Raw genomic sequence first — 15,721 nt, forward strand, 5'->3', positions numbered from 1 at the left:
ATACAGAGGATTGAATAAGAAAAAAAGTATAACATAAATAATAATGAAAATAAAGGATACATTAATACATAAAAATAGGGGGCCCCCATAAAGAAAGAAATAAATGAAAAATTTAATTATATGTGAATCAAAATAAATGTATATATATATATATATATATATATATATATATATATATATATATATAAAAACACACATAGTGTAATGTCCATGTACATGGGTGCAATATTTGCATCCATATCTATGGCTCCATATTACACATACAATTGAAAATAATCAATAGATTAGTGTAAATATAAATATAGTAATAATAAAACAACACAAGAAAAACAAAAAAAGGGGAAAGGAAAGAGGAAGGAAAGGGGGTAGAGAAAAAAGGAGGGGAATAGGCCAGACAGAATACAGGTAAGATGCAAAACATAAAATGCCTGGCAAGAGTCAATTTTCTAATATATTGATTCAGATCCCCCCAAAAAATAAGCTGAAATTCACAAGGACGTGTTACGGGGCAAAATGGTAAACCTTTAGATAAAAGGTTAATTTCATTCTCTGCTAACAAATAAGAGGATAAATTAAATAATTTTCTTTTTTCTCTTTTTTTTTTTTGATCCAGATTGAGCTTGATTTTGACTATGGAATCTACCTCCTCTGCAGCCTCTGGATGTTCTTTTCTTTTTATTAACAATCTGGTGAGTGCTGGGAAGTACTGAACACTGGACTAAAAAAGAAATATCAGATGATGGTGATGGACAAAGAATAAATGTAGATAAGTTGGATGTGTTAAGAGTGTCTACTGATAATGTGATTAGAGATTCCTGAATATTGGAGAGCGTTAGGTTGTGATTATGTGTGACCTGAGTGACAACTGGAGAAAAAGAGGCAGCAAAGGAAGGTATAGTCGAAAGAGGTAACAAAGAACAAATCATCTGACTATTTATCTGATAATTAGATAAATCTAAATCTTTGCCAGTACAAGGAACAGTATGAGGTACAGTCGCTTTATTCTGAGAGTTATTGTAACTGGAATTAGGGGTGTTTATATTTCCACAATTCGATAAAGTATGTTTTGTTCTTGGTTGTGAAAAAAAAATATCCTTTTTGGATGATTTGCAAACAACATTTATATTAGTTTGAGATAATTTGTGTCACGCACCTGGATGTAGACTGTCACGAAGTTGGAAGTGGATCCTCCACCAGTGTGGAAGATGACTCGGACCGTATCGGGGAGGGGAGTCTAAGGTGCCGCTGGTTTTCACCAGAGCCCCCCGCAAGGCAGGATGGGCTTGCTGCGGCAGGCGACACCCAGGTCGCTACCCCCGACACGGCTTGACAACACAGGTAACTGGGCAAGGTTAGGTACCGTAGGATGAGGCTGTAGTGTAGTCAAACATAGCAGAAGGTCAAGGCAGGCGGCAAAGGTTTGTAGTCATAAAACATAGCAGGAAGGTCTGGATACATGGGAATGGCAAAACAGGCAATGGGAATGCTTTCTCTCAGGCAAATGGCACTGAAGATCCGGCAGGGGTATGTGGGAGGTGCAACAACTTATAATGTGCTGTCAGGTGCGTTTACTAATTATGGGCGTACTGTCCCTTTAAATTTCAAAGCTCCAGCTTGCGCACGCCCTAAGGGACGGGGACACGCGCGATGGAGTTGAGAGAGTGAGGAAGGTGCAGGAGCGGAACCAGGGGAGTGACGGGCCAGGGTTCGCATGCGGGTGCGTCCTGCAATGCGAATCCCGGCCCCGGCGGTCGGGGGCACGGGGACACTGCGCTCCCGGCCGGTGCTTATGGCCGGGGCACAGTGTGTAACAATTTGGCTTCAGATCTAGGGGAAGATGTGTAGCCCCGATTATCATGCAACAGCCAATTATTGCGGGTAGAGTTCATAAAAACCTGTGTATTAATAGGAATGGATTCATTGTTCTTATTATGAGAAGTAGAGTGGTTACCTTGCTGGTTCAACCTAGATGTGGAAATTGGTGTATTTACTTCCATAGAAATTATTTTGTTATTATTATTAGTTCCCAAGGACTGGCTAATCCTAAGCCATTTGTGTATCTGTATACAGGAGTAGTCATGCCTATCACTATTGTATTTATGTACTTTTTTATTTATAGTATATATTTCCAATCTATGTAACCAATTAAAAGTAGAACTATCAATTTTTTTATATTCAGCAGAATTAATATATGTATCCAAAGCAAGTTTGACCGAAATAGCTTGTTGCATATAGTTATTCACTTGGAGTTTTCTTTTCGTTATTAATTGGGTCATAAGACCCTGAGAAAACTGTTCCGTATACTCATCCCATTCTTTAGAAAATCCAATGTCTGTTGGGAATGAAGACTCAGAAGGGAGGCGTAAACCTTGTGGGGTAAAATTATCAGATAAGTACCTTTGCAAGAATAACACATCAATATTATGTGGCATTTCCATTTCACACAACTTTTCATATTCATGAAATAAGTCAGTCATGGATTTTAAGTCCTGTTCAGGCAGGGTCACTGCGCTTGTCGCTGTTATAGATGAATTCACTTTATTAGTAGTTCCAATTAGTTGTGATATCAGGTGGTCCCAAGCCGCTGCCCTATCCAACAGATATTCCATGAGATAAAGAAGTAAATAACTATTCTTTCTAGGGATCGACCGACTATCGGTTTGGCTAATATTATCGGCCGATATTCACGATTTAGACTTTATCAATATCGGCAATTACCTTGCCGATATGCCGATAATGTCCAGCCCCCCTGTCCCTCCCCGCCTCCCCGGCCAGAGACCGCCGCCGCTGCGTCATTGCCTCCCCCATCGCCGTTTTTATAATTACCTGTTCCCGGGGCCCGGAATCCACGCTACTTCTGGCTCCTGCGGCGTGCTGCGCAATGCAATGACGAGTGACATCCTCAACGCGACGTCACCGTCAGTGCGCACAGTGACAGCTCAGGAAGCCACCGGAGTCAGAAGTAGCGCGGACCACGGGAACAGGTAACTATAAAACCGGGGATGGGGGAGGCAATGGGGCAGCGGCGGCAGTGGTGGTTGGACTAGGGAGGACCCCAGGACAGGCAGGGGGAGAGAAGTGGGTGGCGGCGGCGGTCTCTGGCCCCGCAAAAGCCGCTGCAGTTCATTGATTTAAAGTGCCTGCAAATTGCTGATAACGAAATATCAGTTAACGGCTATCGGCCTTCACCAGGTGCTGCTTATGTGTGAAGCGATTTCTGAAGGGAATCCAGACAGAAGCCACATCAGAGCATAATCTAAAAAGGAATGTGAGAGCACTCCATGGTGCATTAAAAGATATATAAATTAATAAAAAGGAAAGCCTCTCACCTCAAACTATTGTGTACCAACATACACAACAATGGTATGCACGTAGAATAAATGAGCAATCCGCTGCCCTCCGGCTGATATGGTTCCAAGGAGAGATATGGCTTCAAACAGGACGAGGCGCAGGATAGACTCAGCATAAGACCAGGTAAAAAGGAAACTGGTTTATTCCCAAGATGCAACACATTTCACTGCAATCTCGCAGCTTCATCAGGCATGACATAGACAGGTAAGGTGCTAATTTAAAAGGGTAACAATTAGGGATGTCCCGATACCATTTTTTTAAGACACTGATACTTTAATTCTAGTACTCACCGATACCAAGTACGAGTACTTATATTTTAAAGGGAATCTGACACCATGGTGACCCGGTTTCTGGCGCTGTTTACAGTATGATATGTGGGTCCTTGTTGTGTACAATGGAGGCGGCTGCTGTAGTATGAGCCAAGGTTTCTCTCTTCTCCATTGGACAGAACAAGGAATTTGCATTGGCGGCGAGACAGATGGCCACATGGTGAGCAACGGTAGAAACCGGGTCACCTGCACTATCTACCTATAAATTCAAGTTAGTGCAGGTGACTCTGCTGTAAGATTGTCTTTAATAGTAGGTAGTATCCCCTTGCAGACATTAGCAGCAGCCCCCTGGCAGTCATTAGTAGTAGCCCCCCCCCCTGTAGACAGCAGCCCCCCTATAAACTGCAGCCCCCCTATGGACTGCAGGCCCCTCTTGTAGACAGCAGCCCCCCCGCCCTGTAGACTGCAGGCCCCCCTTGTAGACAGCAGCCCCCCCTATAGACTGCAGGCCCCCTTGTAGACTGCAGGCCCCCCTTGTAGACTGCAGGCCCCACTTGTGGACAGCAGCCCCCCTTGTAGACTGCAGGCCCCTCTTGTGGACAGCAGCCCCCCCCCTATAGACTGCAGGCCTCCCTTGTAGACTGCAGCCCCCCCCCCTTTAGACAGTGGGCCCCCCTTTAGACAGCAGCAGGGCCCCGCTTTAGACAGCAGCAGCAGGGCTCCCCTTTAGACAGCAGCAGCAGGGACCCCCTTTAGACAACAGCAGCAGGGCCCCGCTTTAGACAGCAGCAGCAGGGCCCCTTCTTAGACAGCAGCAGCAGGGCCCCCCTTTAGACAGCAGCAGCCCCCCTTGTAGACTGCAGGCCCCCCTTGTAGATTGCAGGCCCCCCTTGTGGACAGCAGCCCCCCCCCTATAGTCTGCAGGCCTCCCTTGTAGACTGCAGCTGCAGCCCCCCCCCCTTTAGACAGTGGGCCCCCCTTTAGACAGAAGCAGCCCCCCCCCCCTTTAGACAGCAGCAGCATGGCCCCCTTGCAGACATTAGCAGCAGCCCCCTGGCAGTCATTAATAGTAGCCCCCCCCCCTGTAGACAGCAGCCCCCCCTATAAACTGCAGCCCCCCCTATAGACTGCAGGCCCCCCTTGTAGACAGCAGCCCCCCCCCCTGTAGACTGCAGGCCCCCCTTGTAGACAGCAGCCCCCCCTATAGACTTCAGGCCCCCCTTGTAGACTGCAGGCCCCCCTTGTGGACAGCAGCCCTCCCTTGTAGACTGCAGGCCCCCCTTGTAGACTGCAGGCCCTCCTTGTAGACTGCAGGCCCCCCTTGTGGACAGCAGCCCCCCCCTCTATAGACTGCAGGCCTCCCTTGTAGACTGCAGCCCCCCCTTTAGACGGTGGGCCCCCCCTTTAGACAGCAGCAGGGCCCCGCTTTAGACACCAGCAGCAGGGCCCCCCTTTAGACAGCAGCAGCCCCCCCTTGTAGACTGCAGGCCCCCCTTGTAGATTGCAGGCCCCCCTTGTGGACAGCAGCCCCCCCCCTATAGTCTGCAGGCCTCCCTTGTAGACTGCAGCTGCAGCCCCCCCCTTTAGACAGTGGGCCCCCCTTTAGACAGAAGCAGCCCCCCCCTTTAGACAGCAGCAGCATGGCCCCCTTGCAGACATTAGCAGCAGCCCCCTGGCAGTCATTAGTAGTAGCCCCCCCCCTGTAGACAGCAGCCCCCCCTATAAACTGCAGCCCCCCCTATAGACTGCAGGCCCCCCTTGTAGACAGCAGCCCCCCCCCCCTGTAGACTGCAGGCCCCCCTTGTAGACAGCAGCCCCCCCCTATAGACTGCAGGCCCCCTTGTAGACTGCAGGCCCCCCTTGTAGACTGCAGGGCCCCCCTTGTGGACAGCAGCCCCCCCCCTCTATAGACTGCAGGCCTCCCTTGTAGACTGCAGCCCCCCTTTAGACGGTGGGCCCCCCTTTAGACAGCAGCAGGGCCCCGCTTTAGACACCAGCAGCAGGGCCCCCTTTAGACAGCAGCAGCAGGGCCCCCCTTTAGACAACAGCAGCAGGGCCCCGCTTTAGACAGCAGCAGCAGGGCCCCCCTTTAGACAGCAGCAGCAGGGTCCCCCTTTAGACAGCAGCAGCCCCCCCTTGTAGACTGCAGGCCCCCCTTGTAGATTGCAGGCCCCCCTTGTGGACAGCAGCCCCCCCCCTATAGTCTGCAGGCCTCCCTTGTAGACTGCAGCCCCCCCTTTAGACAGTGGGCCCCCCTTTAGACAGCAGCAGGGCCCCCCCTTTAGACAACAGCAGCATGGCCCCCCTTTAGACAGCAGCAGCAGGGCCCCCCTTTAGACAGCAGCAGCAGGGCCCCCCTTTAGACAGCAGCAGCAGGCCCCCCCTGTTTAGACAGCAGCAGCAGGGCCCCCCTTTAGACAGCAGCAGCAGGGCTCCCCGTTTAGACAGCAGCAGGGCCCCCCTTTAGACAGCAGCAGCAGGGCCCCCCCTTTAGACAGCAGCAGCAGGGCCCCCCTTTAGACAGCAGTAGCAGGGCTCCCCCGTTTAGACAGCAGCAGGGCCCCCCTCTAGACAGCAGCAGCAGGGCCCCCCCTTTAGACAGCAGCAGTAGGGCCCCCCTTTAGACAGCAGCAGCAGGGCCCCCTTTAGACAGCAGCAGCAGGGCCCCCCTTTAGACAGCAGCAGCAGCTCCCCCCCATTTAGACAGCAGCAGCAGGGCCCCCCATTTAGACAGCAGCAGCAGCCCCCCCCCCCCCGTTTAGACAGCAGCAGGGCCCCCTTTACACAGCAGCAGCAGGGCCCCCCTTTAGACAGCAGCAGAAGGGCCCCCCTTTAGACAGCAGTAGCAGGGCCCCCTTTAGACAGCAGCAGCAGGGCCCCCCTTTAGACAGCAGCAGGGCCCCCTTTAGACAGCAGCAGCAGGGCCCCCCTTTAGACAGCAGCAGCAGGGCCCCCCTTTAGACAGCAGCAGCAGGACCCCCCTTTAGACAGCAGCAGCAGGACCCCCCTTTAGACAGCAGCAGCAGGACCCCCCCTTTAGATAGCAGCAGCAGGACCCCCTTTAGACAGCAGCAGCCCCCCCTTGTAGACTGCAGGCCCCCCTTGTAGATTGCAGGCCCCCCTTGTGGACAGCAGCCCCCCCCCTATAGTCTGCAGGCCTCCCTTGTAGACTGCAGCCCCCCCCCCTTTAGACAGTGGGGCCCCCCTTTAGACAGCAGCAGGGCCCCCCCTTTAGACAACAGCAGCATGGCCCCCCTTTAGACAGCAGCAGCAGGGCCCCCCTTTAGACAGCAGCAGCAGGGCCCCCCTTTAGACAGCAGCAGCAGGGCCCCCCCTGTTTAGACAGCAGCAGGGCCCCCCCCTTTAGACCACAGCAGCAGGGCCCCCCTTTAGACAGCAGCAGCAGGGCTCCCCTTTTAGACAGCAGCAGCAGGGCCCTCCCCTTTAGACAGCAGCAGCAGGGCCCCCCTTTAGACAGCAGCAGCAGGGCCCCCCTTTAGACAGCAGCAGCAGGGCCCCCCTTTAGACAGCAGCAGCAGGGCCCCCCCTGTTTAGACAGCAGCAGGGCCCCCCCCTTTAGACCACAGCAGCAGGGCCCCCCTTTAGACAGCAGCAGCAGGGCTCCCCTTTTAGACAGCAGCAGCAGGGCCCTCCCCTTTAGACAGCAGCAGCAGGGCCCCCCTTTAGACAGCAGTAGCAGGGCTCCCCCGTTTAGACAGCAGCAGCAGGGCCCCCCTTTAGACAGCAGCAGCAGGGCCCCCCCTTTAGACAGCAGCAGCAGGGCCCCCCTTTAGACAGCAGCAGCAGGGCCCCCTTTAGACAGCAGCAGCAGGGCCCCCCTTTAGACAGCAGCAGCTCCCCCCATTTAGACAGCAGCAGCATGGCCCCCCAATTAGACAGCAGCAGCAGCCCCCCCCCCATTTAGACAGCAGCAGCAGCCCCCCCCCCCCCGTTTAGACAGCAGCATCAGGGCCCCCCCCCCCTTTAGACAGCAGCAGCAGGGCCCCCCTTTAGACAGCAGTAGCAGGGCTCCCCCGTTTAGACAGCAGCAGCAGGGCCCCCCTTTAGACAGCAGCAGCAGGGCCCCCCTTTAGATAGCAGCAGCAGGGCCCCCCTTTAGACAGCAGCAGCAGGGCCCCCTTTAGACAGCAGCAGCAGGGCCCCCTTTAGACAGCAGCAGCAGCTCCCCATTTAGACAGCAGCAGGGCCCCCCATTTAGACAGCAGCAGCAGCTCCCCCCCCCGTTTAGACAGCAGCAGCAGCCCCCCCCCCCCGTTTAGACAGCAGCAGGGCCCCCTTTAGACAGCAGCAGCAGGGCCCCCCTTTAGACAGCAGCAGAAGGGCCCCCCTTTAGACAGCAGTAGCAGGGCCCCCTTTAGACAGCAGCAGCAGGGCCCCCCTTTAGACAGCAGCAGGGCCCCCTTTAGACAGCAGCAGGGCCTCCCTTTAGACAGCAGCAGCAGGGCCCCCCTTTAGACAGCAGCAGCAGGACCCCCCTTTAGACAGCAGCAGTAGGACCCCCCTTTAGATAGCAGCAGCAGGACCCCCTTTAGACAGCAGCAGCAGGGCCCCCCTTTAGACAGCAGCAGCAGGGCCCCCCTTTAGACAACAGCAGCAGGACCCCCCTTTAGATAGCAGCAACAGGACCCCCTTTAGACAGCAGCAGCAGGACCCCCCTTTAGACATTAGTAGCAGCTCGCAGCTCACCTGTGGCTGTCCTCCGTCAGGTGCTACCGCTCCACTACCTCGTTCTTCTGTCCTCCCGGTCCGCATCGTGTCGTCCTATGGAGGAGCATGTGACATACACGTCACTCCGCTTCCTCCGTAGCATTACGCTGGGCACAGGGGAGGAGGCGGAGTGACGTATATGTCACATGCTCCTCCATGGAACACTATGAAGCAGAAGGGAGACCGGGGCAGCAGAGCGGCAGCAGGTATCGGACATGGTATCGGGGACATTAAACGAGTCCCCGATACCATGTAAATGGCTAGCATCGGCCCCGATACCGATACTAGTATCGGTATCGGGACATCCCTAGTAACAATTAACCCCTCACTGCTGTTGCAGTGGAGGAAACAAGACATGTGGAAAATTGCTGAACATTCAACATATATGTGCATACATATAAAAACATTAATAAAAAAGAAAAAAAGAAAAGAAAAAATAAATACGTAAAAATTGCACTTTAGATTCAGATTTTTCCACCCAGGCAGCCCTCCTGAGGGAACGCTTCTCAGCCAAGGGGTACCCAGAAGGACTCTTAACTAAAGCTTACCAAAAAATAAAATACATGAAACAGGAGAATTTGGTTAATCCAGAAAAAAATTAAGAATCAAATTATACTGGGAATGAGAATAAAAATATAAATAAAGACCAATGAAAATAGGTATAAATATAATTTTATCATGAACTATAATTGTGGGGCAAAATAAATAAAAATGATTTTAAAACGCAATTGGCACATTTTTGTAGTGATCCAATATTAATAGATATAGTACCATGTACTCCTGGTGTTACTTTTAGGAGATCCAAAAACCTTCAAAATATTTTAGTGCCTAATAGATTAAAAGAGACCAATTTTATGGATTTACCCCCTGCCCTTATATTAAAAGGTTGCTCCCCATGCAATAAAAATGCTGTTTATGTTGCGGCATGATTAGCAGTTACATAGACAAATTTGAATCCTATCAGACAGGAAAAACATTCTCTATTACTCATTCGGTAAATTGCGACACACAATATGCAGTTTACTTATTATTTTGCAGTTGTCGTCTCCAATATGTTGGATGCACTATTCAGACCGTGCGTGCACAAATGTTCAAGCATAGGCCCAACATAAAAAATAGTTATGCATTACACAGTGTTTCCAGATATTTTTCTTGCATTCATAAAAATAATATTTCATCCTTGCATTTAATTATCATCGAAACAATATCCGAGGATATTCCTAATCGTTTTCAACGATTCATCAATCGTGAGTCATTTGGATATTGAAGTTGTCTTCATTGGTGCCGCATGGTCTGAATGAGACCATAGAGAACGTCCCCTGAGGTTTAAGACATTGGATGCGATAAATGCAATTCTTATCGCATCGGATGCCTCAGCCTATTCATTACATGTATTATCTCTTTTTTTTTATTTTTTATAATTTTTTCCTTTATTTTTTATTTTATTTTTTTCTCCTCTTTTTTTATTAATGTCTTTTATATATATATATATATATATATATATATATATATATATATATATACATTGTCCTATTTGTTTTTTTTTTTACTGTTTTTTTTTGTTAGCCTTTTGTTGGTTTATGTCACTGTTTACTAGAATCGTATGTGCATATTTATTGAATGTTCAGCAATTTTCCACCTGTCTTGTTTCTTCCATTGCGACAGCAGTGAAAGGGTTAATTGTTACCCTTATAAATAAGTACCTTACCTGTCGATGTCATGCCTGATGAAGCTGCGAGATTGCAGTGAAATGCATTGCATCTTGGGAATAAACCAGTTTCCTTTTTACCTGGTTTCATGCTGAGTCTATCCTGCGCCTCGTGGAGCCAGCGTCCTGTTTGAAGCCATATCTCTCCTAAGAAACCGATGGTCACTCTGGCTGAGCTCCAAAGATCTTGTGTGCAGATGGGAGAAAGTTCGAGAGGTCAACCATCCCTGCAACACTTCACTAATCTGAGTTTTATGGCAGAGTATGCCGAAAAAAACCTCTCCTCAATAAAAACATGCATGAAAGCCCACCTGGAGTTTGTAAAAAAAAAAAAAAAAAAAAAAAAAATTATTAAAAAAAAAGACCTAAAGGATTCTCAGACAATGAGAAACAGGATACTCTGGTCTGATTAAACTGGCACTGCTCAACACCTATCCAATACCATCCCTACTGTAAAAGCAAGATATTGTTATTTTTATCCAATAAATTCGCCCAAAAGTACCTACATTACTGGAATTGGAATACTGGCAAAAAGCATACCAGTAGTGGGCCTATTTAATGAGCTGAGGGTAAGCAAAACATGATATAAAAGTGTGGACTATTGTACATTTGAGTACCACAACAAAAAGTTATTTGTTTGGAATATAAATATTGGCACGTCGGTCTTTTGGAACAAACTGTATCACTATAGAATCCTTAAAGTCTACCTGTTGCTTGAAAACATTTCAACATGTCTTATAGACATCAACAACAACCTACATGTGTGAGAGACCACACCAAAAGAACTGTGAATGTACCCCAAATAAAATATGATAAACGTGGTCATGAATAAAATTTTTTTATTTAAATAATGGTTAAAAAAAAAAAAAAAAAATATATATATATATATATATATATATATATATAAATATATATAGAAATACAGAATCATAGACATGTAAAAAGTTTTGTTAGGTCGAGGTGTGAGAGAACGCATAGCTGGGCGCTTCTCTCCCCAGTGTCTGTACTATGATCAGGATGGTCCCATAGTCTTACATTGTAAGTCCGTTTTGGTTACATGGCATAGAAATAGAAGAGAACGTGTTTAGCATCTCCAAAACATATGAAACGTTTTTAAAGGATGTAAAAGTGTGGGCCCCTTAGCCAGAGTTTGTCTAATCTAGTCTAGCTGTAAACAAACCACAATTTCACCTGGCAACAGAATTGAGGAGTCTCTCAGTTATAATGAACACAAGTTTGCTTTTGACAGGACATGGCCCACCAAGATTCCAACAACCCTTAAAGGGTACTCCGGCGCTAAGACATCTTATCCCCTATCCAAAGGATAGGTCCCGCCGCTGCACCCTGCAGCACCCTGTTAGAATCAGTGCCCAGAGCACATTCGCCCCGGGTCTGATTACTGGCGATCACGGGGGCCGGAGCATTGTGACGTCACGGCCCCACCCCTGTGTGACGACACGCTCCGCCCCCTGAATGCAAGCATATGGGAAGGGGCGTGACAGCTGTTAGCGCCGGAGTACCCCTTTAAACCATATTCCTGTGCTGACTTAAGATAATGGTGAAAAAATGATCCAGCAGCCATTAATCTTTGTCTTTTTTTTTATATTATCTAGGACAGGTTATACAGTACAATATAATGTTTACTGGGGCCCTTGTTTATAAGAATGCTCTACAGTACATAAGCAAACAATGGGTGTAAAAGGTATGTAGGGTCCTTTAACTTGTACTTGTACGCCCTGAATCCTAATGAGGGACATTTATCAATGTTTGCTATGTATTCCTTTTTTTTAGTTATTTTTTTCTTACTATTTTTTTGCTTATGTGTGACTTATTTATCAACTGCTTTCAGCCTGTTCATAAATTTCTTTCACTTAAGCACTTTTTCTTTTTTTGCTTTGGTAGTGGCTTTTTCTGCTCCATGTCTGAGCTAGAGTAAATTTAGTAGGTTTTTTCATGCGATGCGACCTTTTTGCAACTTTTGCACTTGATAAATCTCTTTGGTAAGCAAGATTTTTATTTTTTGCTTAGGACACTGAACATGCAAAAAGTCGCAGAAAAAAGAGCGTAGTCGCACGTGTGACTTTTTTGCGACAATTTTAAGCAAAAAAAACTACTAAATGCTTTGATAAATGTCCCCCAAAGTGTTTTTGAGGCGAGCGCAGGAGCTGTGCTCACTTCAGAACAGTGAGTGTCAACTACTATTAGGGTATGTTCACACTACGGATAATGAACAGAATCTCTGCTCGCAGAATTCCGCAAGCGGAGATTCCATTCTGGCAGCCGTAACCGCAATGCTTCGGCAGTAGGACCGCGCGGCACTGACATTGACGGCTATGCAGTGTTCGCGGACTTCCGCGCAAAGAATGAACATGTTCTTTCTATGCGCGGAAACAATTTCAGCGGCGGAATTTCATCGGTGGCCGGGCGCTCGCTGCTAATGACAGGCAGTGGAGATCAAACCACTGCTGTCATTAACCCTTTAGACGCCATGATCAATGACGATTACGGTGTAGAAGGTAAAAGATCATCGGTAACTCAGAGGGGCTCACGGAACCCCTGTGACGTGATCGCAGGGGGTTCTGGTAGCTAAAATAGCAGAGAAGGGTCCCCTTACCTGCCCCCTGCTGCCAATTGCTGATCTAGCCGATGTAGCCTAGCTTAGTCAGGTTAGATAAGTCGATTGCCGATCATATTGTATAATGATTGCACATGAAAGTCCCCTATGGAGACTCAAAAAGTGTAAAAATAAAATAAAAAATTGTTTCTACAATTAAATAAAACCCCATCCCCTAATAAAATAAATTACCCATATTTTCACATTGTACAAAAAAAAAATATATATATATATTTTTTTTTTATTACCGCATGCAGAAATGTCCAACTTGTTAAAATATAATGTTTATGATCCTGCATGGTAAACGGTGTAAATGTAAAAAAAAACATAAAAATAAAAAAATTTAATCACATGATTTATAAAAAAAATTATAAAAAGCGATCAAAAATTCCCATCTAAGCAAAAATGGTACCAATAAAAACTACATATCACAGTGCAAAAAATGAGCTCTCATATAGCCATGTATACGGAAAAATAAAAAAGTTATAGTGGGATCAGAAAATAACAGTTTTATGCATTTGAATTTTGTTAACAAAAAGTTAGCATTTTTTAAAGAAGTACAATAATAGAAAAACTATATAAATTGAGTATTGACCTACAGAATAAAGATAACATATAATTTTTACTATAAAGTGCACTGTGTAAAAACCAAATCCCCCCAAAGTTGCAAAATTGCTGTTTTCTTATACATTTCTACCAGCAAATATTAAAGGGGTACTCCACTGGAAAAAAAAATTTAAAGCAACTGGTGCCAGAAAGTTAAACAGATTTGTAAATTACTTGTATTAGAAAAAAAATAAAAAAAAATAAATAAAAAAAAAAAAAAAATATATATATATATATATATATTTTTTTTTTTAAGTTTTATTTATGGTTTTAACATTACAAACAAACTGGAGGCAGATTTAATCCATTTCTCTGCCTACGCCACCAAACAATCCTAAACATAAATCATAAAATAAAATAACATACAAGATATCTACTATTCTAATACTAATTGTTCTTAGTAACTCCGTTATTCCCACTTATGAGTAACCTTTTCAACATATTCTCTTTTATCATTCGTTATATACCATTATTATCCTCATTATTATTATTATTACTCTTAATTATAATTTTTATCTCTTTGATACCTTTAATACTGTCCTATGATAATTTCATACAAATTCATACCACCATCCATACTAACACCCATTCATACATCTTACCTATAACATCTAGTTATTTATTTTTAAAGATTTTTATGTGGTGAACCACGGGGTGTAGCGGTGTAGGTGGAGGGGGCAGATGGTATTAACCCCATGGGCAAGGTGTTATTAACCCCTAATGTTCGTGACGCCAGAGTGTTTTTTGGGTATCGGGAACCAAACAAACGATATCTCCGCTATCCCAATGGCTATGCAGTGAAATGATAGTCCATGACCAGGTTATGGTTTAACGGAAGCATTACTGAGGTCAGACAGTTGTTATAGTCTCTACAGCTCGGCCAGAATCCCAGAGAGGTGGCCAGGAACACAGAAGGATCTTGTAGCCTGCTTGGACTAGTTGTACTTGTAATAGACTTTAGTGCTGAGCGGCATAGGCCATATTCAAATTCACGATATTTCGCGAATATATGGACGAATATTCGTCATATATTCAAAAAAATTGCATATTCACAATATTAACTGCCTTTTTTTACTATGCGCCATAAAATTTGCATGCGCATGAGCAATATCGTGTAATAAAAGAGCTAAAAGAAGGGAGGGATCAATATGCGTGAAAATTCGCATATGCAAATTTTCAGGTGCCCGCCAGTCTGACACATTAACTAGTATTGGAGGCTTGTTTACATCACAAGCTGGATGATCGTTGTGATGTGTACTGTGAAAAAAAAGTGAATATTGCGAATATGCGATATTTGTGATAAATATTCGCATTGCGAATATTCGCGCCCAACACTAATAGACTTTAGATAATTGACTTTAGGCTTGACTGGAATGTAGATAGTGACAGCAGACATAGACTTGGCTTACTGGAAGTGACTGTAGATTTGAGGCCTTCCAGGTAGCTGGACACCAGCACTGAGACATCTGGTCTCCACTGTTCCTCAGCAAGAGTGATGGTAGAAAAGCAAAAGAGCCAAAAGAGGTAGATTGCAGCACCTCCCTTACTTATAAAGGGGGGGCTGTACTAGAAGCCCATAGGTCAAGCTGCTGGTCCTCTCTGGGTAACGTGATAACATCATGTGAACTTATCATGTAACATCTCACAGGTCCTTTAGACAATTACATTAGTCCTGCATTGGTAAGTAAAAGAAACAGAAACCAGGCACTGCTAGCGGGCAGAAAGAATGGAAACAACACAGAGGAATGTCCCATGGCAGTGAGAGTGGGTCACCAGGGACCTGAGGAAATGCCTTTGAACGTGAAACAGCGCGGTCGTCAAGGTGTGTAGCTCCCGCAGCTCCTGCTCTGCTTGGTCTAGGGGTGTCGGGATGTTGAAACCCGCCGGTTGTCAATGAAAATAGATCTTCACAAGCAAGTTATTCAGGTTTGTGCTCCACTTCTTTTTTTTCTGAGTGAATTACATTAGTCCTCCAAAGGTCCCTTATACTGTCTATACATTAGTAGACTGACTATACATATAGTACAATAAATAACATTAAAGTAACAGCAGGGGAGACACTGCAGGAGAACCCCCAGGTCACTGAGGGACTCAAACTACTTAAAGGGGTTCGCCGGTGCTTAAACATCTTATCCCCTATCCAAAGGATAGGGGATAAGATGCCTGATTGTGGGAGTCCCGCCGCTGGGGACCCCCGGCATCATGCACGCGGCACCCCGTTTGTAATCAGTCCCCGGAGCGTGTTCGATACGGGACTGATTACCGGCGACTACAGGGCAGACGGCGTGTGATGTCACGCCTGCGCCGGCATGTGATGTCATGCTCTGCCCCTCAATGCAAGCATACGGGAGGGGGCGTGATAGCTATCACGCCCCCTCCCGTAGGCTTGCATTGCGGGGCGGGGCGTGACGTCACACGCCGGCGCAGGCGTGACGTCACACGCCG

Source organism: Hyla sarda, chromosome 7, assembly GCF_029499605.1.
Source record: "Hyla sarda isolate aHylSar1 chromosome 7, aHylSar1.hap1, whole genome shotgun sequence".
Taxonomy (NCBI): domain Eukaryota; kingdom Metazoa; phylum Chordata; class Amphibia; order Anura; family Hylidae; genus Hyla; species Hyla sarda.